The following is a 14790-nucleotide window of genomic DNA, read 5'->3' on the forward strand; positions in this document are numbered from 1 at the left end:
AGATGTGGTAGTGCGAGAACAGCAGGGAGCTTGAGATGTCACGCCGTCCGTCCTGCATCCATCTGGGGGGCCAGCTCCATCCACAGCACTGCCTTCTGGCACACATCCCTGTGTGACAAAATAAAACCTCCAAGTTCTACTCTGCAGAACTACTGCTGCCTACTATTTGACCCCCATTTGTACAGATGATTTCTCCATATGTCCAACAGATCGCAATGGTACCTTCTGATTACCTTTTTTTCTTTTTCAGACCCTTTCTCCAACTCATCTATTTCATTTTGAAACCTAAGGCCAAACCTTTAAACTGTTGTTTAAAGGAAGTGGAACTGAACTCTCAGCTTGGCATCACCTACACATTGAATGAGCACTCCCTGTATTCCATTAGGGAAATGCTGGTAGCTACCATTAATCCAAGACAACCTCCTAGGGAAGCAAACTCTACATATCTTTTCATTTAGACAATGAACTACACGCTGTTAATGATACAGTATGGTTCTACAACCAATTTGGCACTTATCGTATAGCTCCTGCCTTCCTAGGTTGACAAAAACACTGATGTCAAGATTACGACGTGCATGGTTTCTCTTCTGTCCAAAAAAGCTGTCAAACATTCCCCTATTTTTTTAAATAAAATTAAATTCACTTTAAAAAAGTTAACAAATCCATGACTGCTACTCATCTTTTTCCATGCTTTTGCAAGATATAATGTGATAAAGGAAATGATTTAATTTACTTAAAGAAAAATAAATTACAGCTATCACACAGTCAGTGACATTATACCTCTAGAAGTTTACTGACACTGATGATTGGCTGAATGAGTTTCTATTTTATTTGAAAATGAATTAGATTAAATGTAGCTTTTCTAACTCCAGCCTTTTTAATTTTGCTTTCCTTGCTCCAACTATCAGATTTTAAACAGAAAATGCCCTGGACAGGAAAGAATCCATTTTCTTTCTGGACAAGGGCCTGCAGTCCAAGTGCTGTATAAAATACCGTTCAATTACACAACAATGCCGAAGATCAAGTGTTGAATTTTCTACCTCTGAACTCACTTCCCCTTAACATTAACTGAAGTCACCGAATTACAATGTACAGCTACTACACAAAGCACAGCTATGTGTGAGGCCCAAATCTGCCCAGCTTTATATGCTGTGAAGCCTCATTGAAGCTAAAATGGTGCTAAAAATTTAAATCATAATACAAAGATAGTGTCCATATGTGTTTGAAGTACTTGAGGTTGGTCTAGAATGGTACCATGCTCATTTACACCACTAGACATATTTATTCATTTAGTCTTTGAGCTGCATATAATGCAATACAACACACAGAGGAACCACCACATTTGATCTTTGGTCATAAAATACAAAAGCATAAAGCATACTGCAGAAAGTACACCAGCTCTTTCCCCACAGATGCTTGCTGATGCTAAATGCCCGCACTACCTGCAGGATCTTGATTTCTACTTCATTCTTGCAAATTCTTGTGCCTCGTTTTAATATGTCAAAGGTACGTGGAGATGGCAGAAAGATGGGTTCCTCACTCACCGTTAACTTTTACAAACCCACATAACTACAATTCTACAAAACAAGAAACATGAAAACGCCCAATGACCACTACAATGTAATAGTCTAACTGACTTGTTCTTGGCAGCAATTCTGTTGCCACCATCCCCTGTTTAGTTGAACTGGAAATAAAATACATAATCCAAGAAATAATATCTGAATTGAATAAATTTACATATAAATGTACAAATGCATGCATATAATTTTCAGATACAATAATTGTAATTTTAATAATACTCATGCAAATGGTTTCCCTACAATGCATATAATAAAATGGGTAAATCTAGTTCCCAGACATGTACATCTCACAAGCAAATATTTTTCCAAACACTTTTCTCTTCAAGACATTTTTAAATTCAACCTCATTCGTTACCATATTTTACAAGCTAAGGCTCAAATATGAACCTTTCTTCCTGGCTTATGAGGATCACAAACAAAGGAGTTTAATTAAAAAGAATGACATTAACCACTGAAAATATCAGTGATATGCATGTGCTATATAGCTAATTTCAAGTAATTTAGATGTGGAACTCTTCATTGTAAATATTAACCAAGCATTCTAATAAATATATTCCAATGGTATAACTTAATTGATCCTCAACAGTCCTTTCATAAACCAACTGCTCTCAGATAACTGGGTCAAACTGCTATTTTTACAAGTGTGTAAATAAATACAGATTTACACAGACCTGTTACATTCCTTAGAATAAACAGGCACGCATGCAAACTACAATAATACATTTGAGTGTTGACTTTGCTCCTCTATTTAGATCTAAAATAATAGCACAAACATTTGGAAAAGCAGAGCGGATCATTGACTATCCAAATATTTCTCCTACAAAACAAATGCAGAAAATGTAAACACTCGCAGGGCAGAGTATAATTAACTTGGCTGGAGCTGCATGCGCTCAGGACCAGTCTAGTCAGAAGAAAGCATTTTCATGCTGAAGGACACCATCCGTTTTCCTGTGCACTTTCTTAGGATGCAATAACACATGTTTTCGCCTCCATGGGCAGGGAAGAGAGGCTTCCACTATCCATGGGTGTATGTTCCTACCGAAACACCAAAGAGTTGTGCTTATGTCTCAAAGACATAACACAGGTGGGTCACTCCTTGGACTCCAGTCAGGAGCACTGAGTGGATGAGTCTTCACTGCCTTTCTGTTTTTTCACAAGACCCAAAATTCTTCACTATCTGTGCCCACGATAAACTGAACGAGACCACCTTCTTCAAGCAGGAAGACCTAAGCTGGTGGTGTTCCCCTCCACAGAGAAGGTCCCTGGGTTCTGCAGCAGCCCACACGGTGAAGGAGTGCTGTGGAAACAGGCCCTTTTTCTTCTCTAGGGGGTGGACTTTCTCTGCTGGAAGCTTCCAACGGGTTCCTCTGAAACGATGCATGATCCCAAGCAAAAAGGCACACTTGTGAGGAGGTAGCATAAAACAGGAAATAATCTTTCTAGGGTCACCATCATCTTATTCCAACAAGTTTTTACCGGTTCACCCTGCAGACTGTAATCACACCTCACTTTTAGACTTCTCTTCATACAACCATGATCTACTCCAACAGTGCAGAACTGGTTTGTAAGGGCACCTGTGAGACATGCCAGGGCCAACACCAGCACCTGCACTCTGCAGCCACTCAACAGGGAATTGCAGAGCCACAAACCTGAGAAACACTCCCGTGAGATGCTGGAACACCAGGTTTCTGTTACACACAAAACCTGCCAGGATTAAATTACTATTCAGCACCTAACTAATTAGATGGGCTTCAGCTCTGCTGCGACCTGCAGCAGCAACTCCAACATGATTTACTGAGTGCTACAGAGTCCCACCAAAGTGACTAGGGTCTACCTGGACTTCTAGAGATATATATAAGCATGTTTTTGATGCGTTCTTGTTACTTATTATTAAATATTAAGACTAGTAAGGACTATTTTTCCTACTAAGGTTGTGTAAATGCAATCACACCTCAGAAGGAAATGACCTCCAGGCCTTCCCAGAATTTATTTTGGCATTGAATTTCCAATGAAATTCAGGGAGAGATGGAAGAGCCTAACTACTGTTTGCACCTCTTCAAACTCCCTCAGACTTACAGTACATTTTTCCTCATTTCAAATACAGGTATGAGGCACGTTGACATTCACACAGACCCCAAGAAGCAGCCTTACAATTTCTGTTCTACATATATAAAAAAAATTGGTGAAATACATGCTTTTCTACACACTTTAGAACCATAACCAGCTTGAGGAGTAGTACTTCCCCCGCTGTCTCTCTGAATATATGTCTATATACACACAGTGTTATCGGGTCAATTTTATCACGAGCCTCTCTCTCTTTATTTCTCATTGTAAGATCCAGCAACCAAGTCCTGAAACTACAAATAGTTTTATTGTTTGGTTTTAAATAACAAGTTTGGTGTTCATTTAACCTGTATGATTCACTTGTACATGCTGTGACAATATATGCTTAACTGGGCCGGTTTATACTATATTTTTCCCTCCAAATATTATTGTTGGACTATAAGTAAGCCGCAATCTTGGGAAAACAGTATAAATTAATAATTCCTACAAATAAATCATCAATATTATTTTTTAAAATGTGGTAATTCCCAATTGGAAAAGCATCACTACAGATTATCAACGTTTTAAAATCTTCTCAGCCTCAAACTTCAAATTGGCCCATTTACCCATTTTAAGGCAAATATTCTGCTCATTCTCAACAGTTTGCAATGAATTTGCTCTTTAGTTTTAACTAGCCCCTCCTTTAACTGCAGGCTGCTATGTGCAGCAAGTCGCTGAGAAAGCTACTTTCATTGACAGGTATCTCCCCCACTCCCCGCATCCTTTCTTTTTAAGGATATAATGGCGAAGCTGGATGGGAAAATGCTCGGCCGCTTTGTTTCAGGTCTGGACAGCATCTTGCTTTCCCACAACAGGTAGGCACAAGCACAGACCGCTGCTGAATGCATGAGACCTTGCCAGAGGCTCCAACCACCAGCGGCTGCTGCTGTCTCAGGCACAGCATATTTTCTGCTGCCCGTGGCTCTTTGCCAAGCTTTAATTAAGACACTTCAGCATGTCAGAGTGTTAACCCTCTACTGCACCTACCTCTTCTCTAGGAGAAACCAAAGCGTAAGCATCCTCCTAGAAATAGCTGAGGAAATTTCACATCGCCAGTATTGTGAGGGATCCAAGCCCTCCACATTTTTACATCAACAAATCTATAAATTAAGATGAATTAATCAGATAGTTGGCACTATTATTTTTATCAGTATTTCTTAAATTGAGTATGTCTAAGAGTTCATCCTGCATGGATTTGATGTGTAGTGCTGTGTTTATGCTCCTTCAAAGAAAAAAAGAAGGGTATCAAATTTTCAAGAAGTAGTAATTTCTTTAACAAAATAAAGGAGGAATAGTTTGTTGGAAATTCTTTACTTTCTGAGTAGTATTTTGTTGCATTCTTGAAGGCTGTACAGCAGCAATTTTTTCATTAGGGAACTGAGGAACCAGAACTGCATTTCTGTATTACAAGAGACGAAATGTGAACAACGTTTGCTGATCTATCAATACTATCTATTGGTCTCACGCAAAGGACAACAGCCACCAAGCTGAATGGGGGGAAGCTGTGACAATAGTCAGAGGGGGTAAAAGGAAGCTCATGTTGAGGCTGACTGGTACCGATTGTAATCTATATTTTCATGTTCCAGAAGTCTGTTTAATCGCTGCATCCTGCCCACATACGGAAATCTTTCCTAATGAAAAGCAATGCAAGTCACAATGTGACTGAGTGATGGAATAAGTTCACCTCACTCTAATAACTGGGGAAAAAAATAGCGTAACCTGAATGCGAGATATGTCTGCTTGCAACAAAACCTATACTGACAAGCCAACTGTTTGGAAGTTTTTAAAGCTACAAAAACATAAAAAAGTTAGTTAACTGACCGGCTACACGCATCTCATGGAATATCGCAAGACGTCCATAAGGCTGGCTTTAATTACTGTGGGGTAATGAAACTGGATTTTACACCATCTAAATGAGGTAATTTGTAAACCAACCCCACTTCTCTGCTCTTACTATGCATTAGCTCCCACATTAGGAGAAAACGAACCATACTCCAAAGCCCCTACTCATCTGATCTCAGTTGTACAGAATTCTTGCTTTGAAGTAAAGTTCTCTGCTTCAGACAGTATGTTAAATGTAAACAGTATGTAAAATTTCAAATGTTTTGTGCTATTTTAGTTTTCTGCTGGGATAATCACACTTTTGAACCTGAAAAAAATGTATATAAGAAAAACAGTTAACATTCAGCTGTATTGCAAGTTCACAGAACCATGAATCATTTTCTACAGGCTGTACAAAGACAAATCCTAAGAAGAACAGTGGTGACAGATTAGCCTATCGGTATTTTCCATTCTTACACTTCACTACTGTACTTTTATCACTGTAACCCACAGAAGCTATTTATCAAAAAAGGACTGTCCCACACTGTACTATTAGAACTCGAAAGGTATGCCCTCGAATGTATTTTTAGAATGGTTATTTCAGTTTCCATAAAATTCTTTTGAACTTGCAGATGCAACGTGTGCCAAGTTTACTATTGTTTTTACACGTAGGTTACGACATCCCAGGGCCCTTTGTTGAAACAAGCCAAATAATTTATGTTAGAAACCTTTATTTTCCTTATTTTCCTGCTTTGGTTCACACTTTATTCTCCTTCTAAGGAAGGTACACAAATTATGTCCATTTAGATTCTGGCTAGATGTGTGTCATACATAAATTGCATATATATGCATCATATTTAGGGCTGACTTTACCAGAAGGTATACCAGTTTCAAAAAGACCATTATTCATTTCCATTCCAATGAAAAAAAAAAAAGAGATAGACAGCAATGTTGCATTGTGAATCAAGTCCCACATAGCCTAACTTGCGTTAAACTAAAATAGAAGCAGAGATGTATTAAAATTTCATCATTAACCAATCCACTATATAAACAACCATCTTGAAAAAATCAAGCAGAATTTTTGTAAAAGGTATAATACGTCATTATCAGCTTTTCATTTGATGCATGCTGCTACCATGAAAGATAAAGGAAAATCTGCCAAGGGTTGATCAGAGACATCTTGTCTCCCATTTAACAGTAAGTATTTCAAGTATTACCACCTCAAAGAAAAAAGAAAAAAGAAAACAATCACTACTCATTTCAACTGAAATTCTTTACGCTTATTTCTCTGTTTTTAATTCTGTAAGCTACCACTGCTCCAAGAAAATGAATTAGACCAATGAAGTCACTAAGGATTTTTCCTCTTGGGAGAACCTAAAACCCACATTGAGGTTGTTCTCTGAGAAAAGCGGCCATGATGTTAAATGTGCATATTGCATGCCAACAGGTAACCAGCTACCTTCTGAGCCTCAACCAGGCAATCAGTCTTCAGTGTGTATGTGAGAAGTCTACACTCTCTTCTCTCTGACTAAAACTGGAATAAATTTGTCTACAATGCCTCGTCTGCTGAGGCACGAAACTGTACTACATATATTGTGCAAGGTTTCTCCATGATTCATTGATACTACTGCCTTAATGTTCCAAACCATTGAGAACATAGTTATTTCTACATCTCGTTTTTAACTTTCCTTTTGTTATATATCTTTCAAAGGTGCAAGAATCCCACAGTGGTTAACACCTATTTCCGTAAGTCCGATGATGCATCTGAAGACAAGGACTCATCTTTGCCTCTTTGAAAACTATAGTCTCGTAACTCCTTTTGAATTACCTAAAGAGTCAGAATTACAGCTGAGGTTTTGCAGGATGCACAGGGCATCCAAAGTTGAGCACCTGAGTTAAAACTTTGCTCAAGTTTTACTTACTAGGCAGGGGGAACGGGAGAAACAAACAAACAAACAAACAAAAAATTAACCAGGAAGCTTTCATTCTCTGCTGGGAATTCTCATCTCAAGGTCTTCTTGACATTTCATATCTGGAGTGAAACATATTTTTTTTTTTAGTCACAAAGTATTTTAAAAAGTGTAGAGCATTTACAGATTTCTATAGGATTAATCTTCAGTCTCATTTATGGCCTCTACAGATAACAGAGCTGAGGAGAACCCTTTTTTACACAGACTGCATCCTTTAGATAAATATTCTCTGGTCTTTCCTCACAGTAGAGAAAAACAGTGGATGCTGAAGAGGAAATACTCTGAGTATTTTATTTAAGTAAAGAAATGGGTGAATGGTTTAGGAGACAGCTAACCTTCTAAGACTCTAGTATTTTTTATAAAGTTATAAATCTACTGGAGAATGCAAAAATAAAAATTTCAGCATATTTGGAAAAATTGGTCTTGATGCACATGAAGAGAATGTATATCGCCTGGGTATATCCTAGAAAAGTCCCTAGGGGAGGCTTATTCCTTTCTACAGCAATGAGTACTGAACAGCCACAGAGTAACATAATTTTGCAGATTCAGGCATAATTTAACTGTCTTTTGCTGGTAGATGGACTTGTTCTTCCCTTGTTCTGCCTAAGATGCTAATGCCAACTCATTTCTGGATACATTTGAATGATTTTTGGTTTTGGCTTTTTCACCATTGCTTCTTGCCTGCCATGTGAATGAACAACCAGCCCGCTACTCAGGACTGGCAGACATGCCTTTGCAGGAGCGAGTTTCACACTTTGAGTAATTACAGCCCTCCCACAACGACGCAGGACTATAAAAGACATTTGCCGTAACACTGCTTTGCAGCACCTGCCCTCCCCAGCGCATTACATTCCACACTGCAACAGCGTTTCTGAGCAATCGGCTGCTAAGGACCTGCAGTAGGATGCGAATGCAAACAGAAGCAGCAAATCAGCCATTCCTGCAGGAGAGTGCTCAAAGTGGGGACTTATCGACTGCCCTGCAGCCAGGGCACTGCCTCTGCTTGCAGCTTGGACGTGCCACTGAGGAATACCCTTCTCCCGTAATTTTTTTTGTACGTTATGTACGGAGCTCTTCCCTCCCAGCAGAAGGGGGGCAGAGGGGAGAAGAGGATGTGTCAGACCAATTTACATGCAAATACTACTACGCATCCGCTCCAAAGCGCATTAAAAGAAAGCAGTTGCCCTAAAATATGGCCAGCGATGTTTTATTACCTTTGTACGCCTTACTGCTGGGTTTTGAAATGTTGGCTAGTGATAAAAAAGGCTTGTTATCTGGAAATCCTGGCAACCTGGCCTTTAAAGGCCACAGCCATTGTGAACATCTTGGTAAAAATAAATCAATTCGTTACCGTGGTTGGTGTTTGCAGGGCTGTTCAGCACAGGCGCTCTGGAAAAGGGGACTACTGAAGTATTTTGCAGACTCCTGACGTTGAAACTGCACGGAGAGATGTGGAAGGCTGCAGGAACACACCAGCAACGGAGACTGGGCTTCTGCCAGCCTATGTGGGTAAGTGTCCGCTGTGGTGCCCTGTCAGCCTTGCCAATCCACCGTCTGCTTCTAGGTGATATCAATGTTCAGTGCTGGGGAGCCCAGAGCGTGTCTCCCTGGGGCGGCACGCCGATGCCAGCTGTGACCATGGAATTGCCTGCCCTGCCACTGCTCCTGGCCCAACGGGAGCGGGAGGCCGCAAGTGAGCTGTGCCCAGCACCACAGCTGCATGGCCACCCAGTACCACTGACCTTATAAGCATGTTTAAGAACAGCCCTGTGGCACAAAGTCATGGAATCACAGAATGGTTTGGGTTGGAGGCAACCTTTAAGACCACCTACTTCCAACTGCCTGCCATGGGCAGGGACACCTCCCACCAGACCAGGTTGCCCAAAGCCCCATCCAGCCTGGCCTTGAGCACCTCCAGGGATGGGGCATCCACAGCTTCTCTGGGCAACCTGGGCCAGTGCCCCACCACCCTGACAGTATACAATTTCTTCCTTTAACCTAAGTCTACCCGTTTTAGTTTAAATCCACTCCCCCTTGTCCTATCACTGCACCCCCTGACACAGAGTCCCTCCCCAGCTTTCCTGTAGGCCCTTTTTAGGCACTGGAAGGCCGCTGTAAGGTCTCCCCAGAGCCTTCTCTTCTCCAGGCTGCACAGCCCCAACTCCCTCAGCCTGTCTTCACAGGAGAGGTGCTCCAGCCCTCTGATCAACCTCGTGGCCCTCCTCTGGACACCCGCTAAGAGGTCCGTGTCTTTTTTATGCTGCAGGCCCCAGAGCTGAGCACAGTACTGCAGGCAATGCTGTTAGATTCATCTGCTTCATATATACAAGTACAGAACCAAATATGCAGGACTGAAGTCATTGCTTGCAAAAAGTATTTCCACTTTGGAATGATTAGCACCAAGCTTCAGATTTAATAAGGGTATGAGCAAAGGCTCTAACTCATGCTGACCATGGTATAGATAAAGTCATTCATGATATAGTCAGAGTGAAAGTATTGTTCAGCATGTTTTAAGACTGTGAATTGGTTTTAAAATTAAAAAAAAAGCATTTTAAATTAAACAAATCCCTGGACTTCCATGAATGGAATACCAAGAACTTGGTTCATTTTAGCATTAATAGCCAAGAAGATAGCACAAGTACTTTTTCTACTGCTTTTTCAATTTTATTTTTTAAGCTCAAAATACTGGACTCTCGTTATTACCCAGTAAGAAACAAATAAACGGTTACAGAAGAAAGACCCAAAATATTAAAAAAATGGTGTCTTTAATACCAGAAAATAATTAAATCCTACAAACTGAAAGTTTCATTATGTGTGAGCTCAAGATTTTTTTAAGTCTGAATCCATGACTTTTGCTCTTGGCATATGAGTTGTGAACGAGTAACCTGAAAGATATGTGAAGACAATCACCATATTTTCAAACATTTTATTTTAAAATAGCACAAGAATTTTTACGTTTTATATTTACATATGGCTTTATTTAAAGTAGACACGCCTGCTTTGAACACTAAATATAAGACATGTGACTGCATTTGAGTATACTGGCACTGAGTACATAAAGTAGGCAAACGTTTGTGCAAGTGCCAAAGTATGCCTGCGAGCCTACCAAGAACCTGATCAATCACAACCCTGAATGGGCAATTTTTAGTTCACTTCAAAGGAGGAAAATCCTCACCTTTCAACTACTATTAGCGTTACTGCATACCCTAGCACAGACGTGCTCACAGATCTAAGGGCTGGTAAACAAGGCAGGAACATACAGCACAATTTTTGTAATGAACTGGAGATTCTCAGCAAAGACAGACCTTCAAATCCAAGATTGCCCTATGATGAGAGAAGGAAAAAATGGAGAAATAAACTGCTCCATCATTTTTTTTTCAAGAGTGATTCTAATTTGCTGCAAAACTCCTTTTTTTGCCTTTAGCTGAAATCACTGCTGAGCAAGTTAGACCTAGCCCAGCCTAGTCCTTCCCACCGGCTTTCTATAATCCACGGACTTAGCTAAACGCATCAGTGAAAATTGGCATGCACACCAGGCCAAAGCTTAGCATACTGTTAATACATCGTGCAGAAGCAGAGGAATATTTCAAGAACCTTTGCCTTACAGCAATGTGTAACTCAAGCGACGGAAAGACCCCAAAAGGGATATTGTGTTTTCTGCCATGCATCACTGCGGCTTTGTGTCCCCCACAACGCTGGCAGCCGTGGCCAGGCAATGCCCTGCCAAGCAGAGGCTCACCATTTGTTTACAGAGCTCTGTCTGGAGGAAGCAGAGAGCATTTCATTCTCCTCTACAGGAACCCTTTCAAGACAGCTGCCAAGAACAGTCTTGAAAGGCTTCAGGGGGAGAAAACTCTAGTAGTTAGTCGCTAAATAGACCAGACTGGTGCTGGGCGCCTGAAGAGGAGTGAGAGGGAGCAGGCACTATCCTATCTGAAAGGTTTGAATGCTTTTAGGTAATTTCAAATGTATAAAGTCATAGGAAAAAAGGCCATGAACTCTGTAGGTGGAGGTCAGATCAGAAATCAACTTATAATTACTCTTCAGATTAAGATCTCTACATAAATATTTTAAGTTAATGAGTACAAATTACAAATAAATTCATACGCTATTAAACTCATATAGCTACACATATTTCCTTACAATGTATGGAAAAGACCTATGTACTCTGATTGGGATTTAATGTTGGAGAGGATTATGGTTTAAGTATTTTAATTTTTAAAACTGATACTCCATTAGTCCTAGAAGACTTCAGAAGTGTCAGATACGTACACTGTGCATTTCAATAAAGGCATCCTCTACATAGATTTATACCAACTGTGAAACTGGTTAATAAGATCTCATTATCTTTGGAAGAGCCCACTAATTACTATGACAATAAAGACTAGAACAAGAGGTTTCATAAAGAACAAACAAGCAATCCTTCATTCCTCCTTCATTCCTTCTTATAATTAATAAAAGAAAAATTGCTTAAGCTCTTTTCCATATACACTACTAACAAGAAGTCAACAAACCTTAATAAGTGAGATGCATTTTTAATTTTATCCAATGGTTCTTTCTCTACCTTTAGAGACACATCTCAATTTCTTGGTTAGGCGGGTAGATGATCATGCACTGTGACCAAATTATGTGCACTTCTCCATGTTATCAGAGGCTGCCAAGTCTCAACGCAGGTTCATTTAAACAACATCTCCAGGATTTTTCAGAACAATTCCTTCAGGACATGGAGGACTTGGTATGTGTTTGTGGGGGGGCTAGTTACTATTTCTTACCCATGCTGGGTGGCTGGATATTCAGTTCTTTTGATAAAAATGAACAGTTGTGAAATGCTAAGTAAGGAAAATGGAAAAATTCCATAAATTCCATTTTGACAAAAGGAAAAAGCTTCATTTTTGTTAGGAAAAAAAGTTGCACGACTATCATACTTCAGTGTCCACAAATCACAGACATGTTCAGCAAGTCCACAAAGCAACAGAAACTCGCATCTCTGCTTGGCTGCTGCCGTTCCCAGACTGCCGACAGAACCACGGCAGCAGTGACCACACACAGACTCCAAAATTTATGAAGGCAAGTTTTAACAGCTACGGAGTACTCGCAGAATAGTAATACTTTTTCTCCTCTTTAATAAATGAGTCTTATACTGCATATCTTCCAGCACAGCAGCAATACCTGCCTAAGACTTGAAATTTCATCTTGAATATTTAGGAAAATCAGGTAGGCAAAAACAATAGTAGCAACGCTCTGTCAGAAGCTCTTTACCCAGTAAGGGCAATTGCATACAAGTTGAGTGTTGCTTTAGTACTTCTATTACCTCTGCTTCTTCCACCAAAACATTTGATAAAAAAATTATAGTCGATTTCTATTCCTATTCTAGTCCCACACAGATACATTATTTTTGCCTCTAAATAATGTGTTTTTTTTTTCTTTCTAATCGGACTTCCAGACCTATCCAATATTAGCAAAGAAGTTGAATCCCATACACAGCTTCGAAACACTCAACCTTAAAAGATTTACCTATCCTATTAGGAATTTACCTGCTTTTGTGTCCAGGTTGGATAATGGCAACTAAATAGGCTGTAAAGGAGTTACATGATGTGTCAGGGGATGAAAAGCATTTTTCAGGGATTCTATGCGTAGGAGTAGCTGACAAAGTTAATTTTATCAGACTTTTCAGCTTATTCCTAATGGCAGTCAACACCCACTGCTCGCTTTGATGCAACATCCCCCTCAGTGCAGTTGACAGCAAATACAAATGCATGACTAAAGCATCTATGGCCTGCCTGCTTTCGGTCTGGCAGACAGATTTTCTATCAAGTTATCATCTTAGAGCTGCAGAACAGCTTAGATTGGAAGACACCTCTGAATATTGGCTGGTCCTACCCCCACTCAAGCAGGGACACCTACCGCTGCTTGCCCAGGACCACGTCCAGGCACCTTCCTAACATCTCCAAGGAGGACACTCCACAGCCTCCTGGGCAACCTGTGCCAGCGCTCTGTCATCCTCACAGCACAGAAGGGCTTCCTAGTGCTCAGACAGATCCTCCTGTGATCCCGTTTCTGCCCATCGCCTCTTGTCTTATCCTCAGGCACCACTGACAAGATCCCGGCGCCAGCCTCTCTGCAGCCTCCCTTCAGGTATCGATACCATTGATAAGATCCCTCTCGGCCTTCTCGTCTCCACATTGAACAGTCCCAGCTCTCTCAGCCTTCCCTCACCAGAGAGGGGCTCCTGTCCCTTCAGCATCTTCGTGGCCCTTCACAGGGCTCTCTCCAGCATGCCCGGGTCTCTAAGCTACTGAGGAGCCCAGAGCTGGAGCCAGGAGTTCATGTGGCCTCACCAGTGCTGAGGGGATCACCTCCCTCGACCTGCTGGCAACACTTGTCCTAACACAGCGTGGGATGCCATCAGTCTTCTTGGCCTCAAGGGCACTCTGCCAGCTCTTCTTCAACTCTGGTGTCCACCAGGAACCCCATGTCCTTTTCTGCCACGCTGCTTTCCAGAAGGTTGGCCCCCCTCAGGTCTTTTTCAATGGGGTGGTGCCTCCCCAGGTGCAGGACTTTGCATTTTCCCTTGTTGAACTTCATGAGGTTCCTGTCAGCCCGTTTCTCCAGCCTGTCCAGGTCCCTCTGGATGGCAGCATGACCAAGTCTTAAAGCCTTGGATCTTGCAGTTGCATTGTTACACAAGATCACAGAATGGTTTGGGCTGGAGGGGACCTTTAAGACCACCCAGTTCCAACCCTCTGCCATGGGCAGGGACACCTCCCACCAGACCAGGTTGCCCAAAGCCCCATCCAACCTGGCCTTGAGCACCACCAGGGATGGGGCATCCACAGCTTCTCTGGGCAACCTGGGCCAGTGCCTCACCACCCTCTGAGTGAAGAATTTCTTCCCTATATCTAGTCTAAGTCCCCCCTCTTTTAGTTTAAAGCCATTCCCCCTTGTCCCATCACGACACCCCCTGACACAGAGTCCCTCCCCAGCTTTCCTGCAGGCCCCCTTTAGGTACTGGTAGGCCACTGTAAGGTCTCCCCAGAGCCTTCTCTTCTCCAGGCTGAACAACCCCAACTCCCTCAGCCTGTCTTCACAGGAGAGGTAAAAGATGCTCTATTGCCTTTTTAAAAATGTTGGTTTAAGTAGAAATTCCTATAGTGTTTTTTTTTTTTTAAAAAAAAAAGAAAGTGATATGAACCCAAAGACTAAAGAAGCCAAAAACAAACAAACAAACAAACAAACAAACAAAAAACAAGAAGCCCAACTTTAATATCATGATTTGTGGAAGGCTTAACTAATGCTTTCTGAACACCAAGAGGTTC

At 41.2% G+C, this 14790-nt stretch overlaps 1 long non-coding RNA gene across 1 annotated transcript; it reads left to right on the top strand.

The window, feature by feature from the left end:
• Window positions 1–1415: 1415 nt before the first annotated feature.
• LOC121064530 lies at window positions 1416–8038 on the top strand. Its single transcript, XR_005816533.1, has 3 exons — window positions 1416–1506; window positions 4419–4498; window positions 6812–8038. It is a non-coding gene; the product is annotated as an uncharacterized LOC121064530 (long non-coding RNA).
• The last annotated feature ends 6752 nt before the right edge of the window (window positions 8039–14790 follow it).

Source organism: Cygnus olor, chromosome 2 (genome assembly GCF_009769625.2).
Source record: "Cygnus olor isolate bCygOlo1 chromosome 2, bCygOlo1.pri.v2, whole genome shotgun sequence".
NCBI classification, from domain to species: Eukaryota; Metazoa; Chordata; class Aves; order Anseriformes; family Anatidae; genus Cygnus; species Cygnus olor.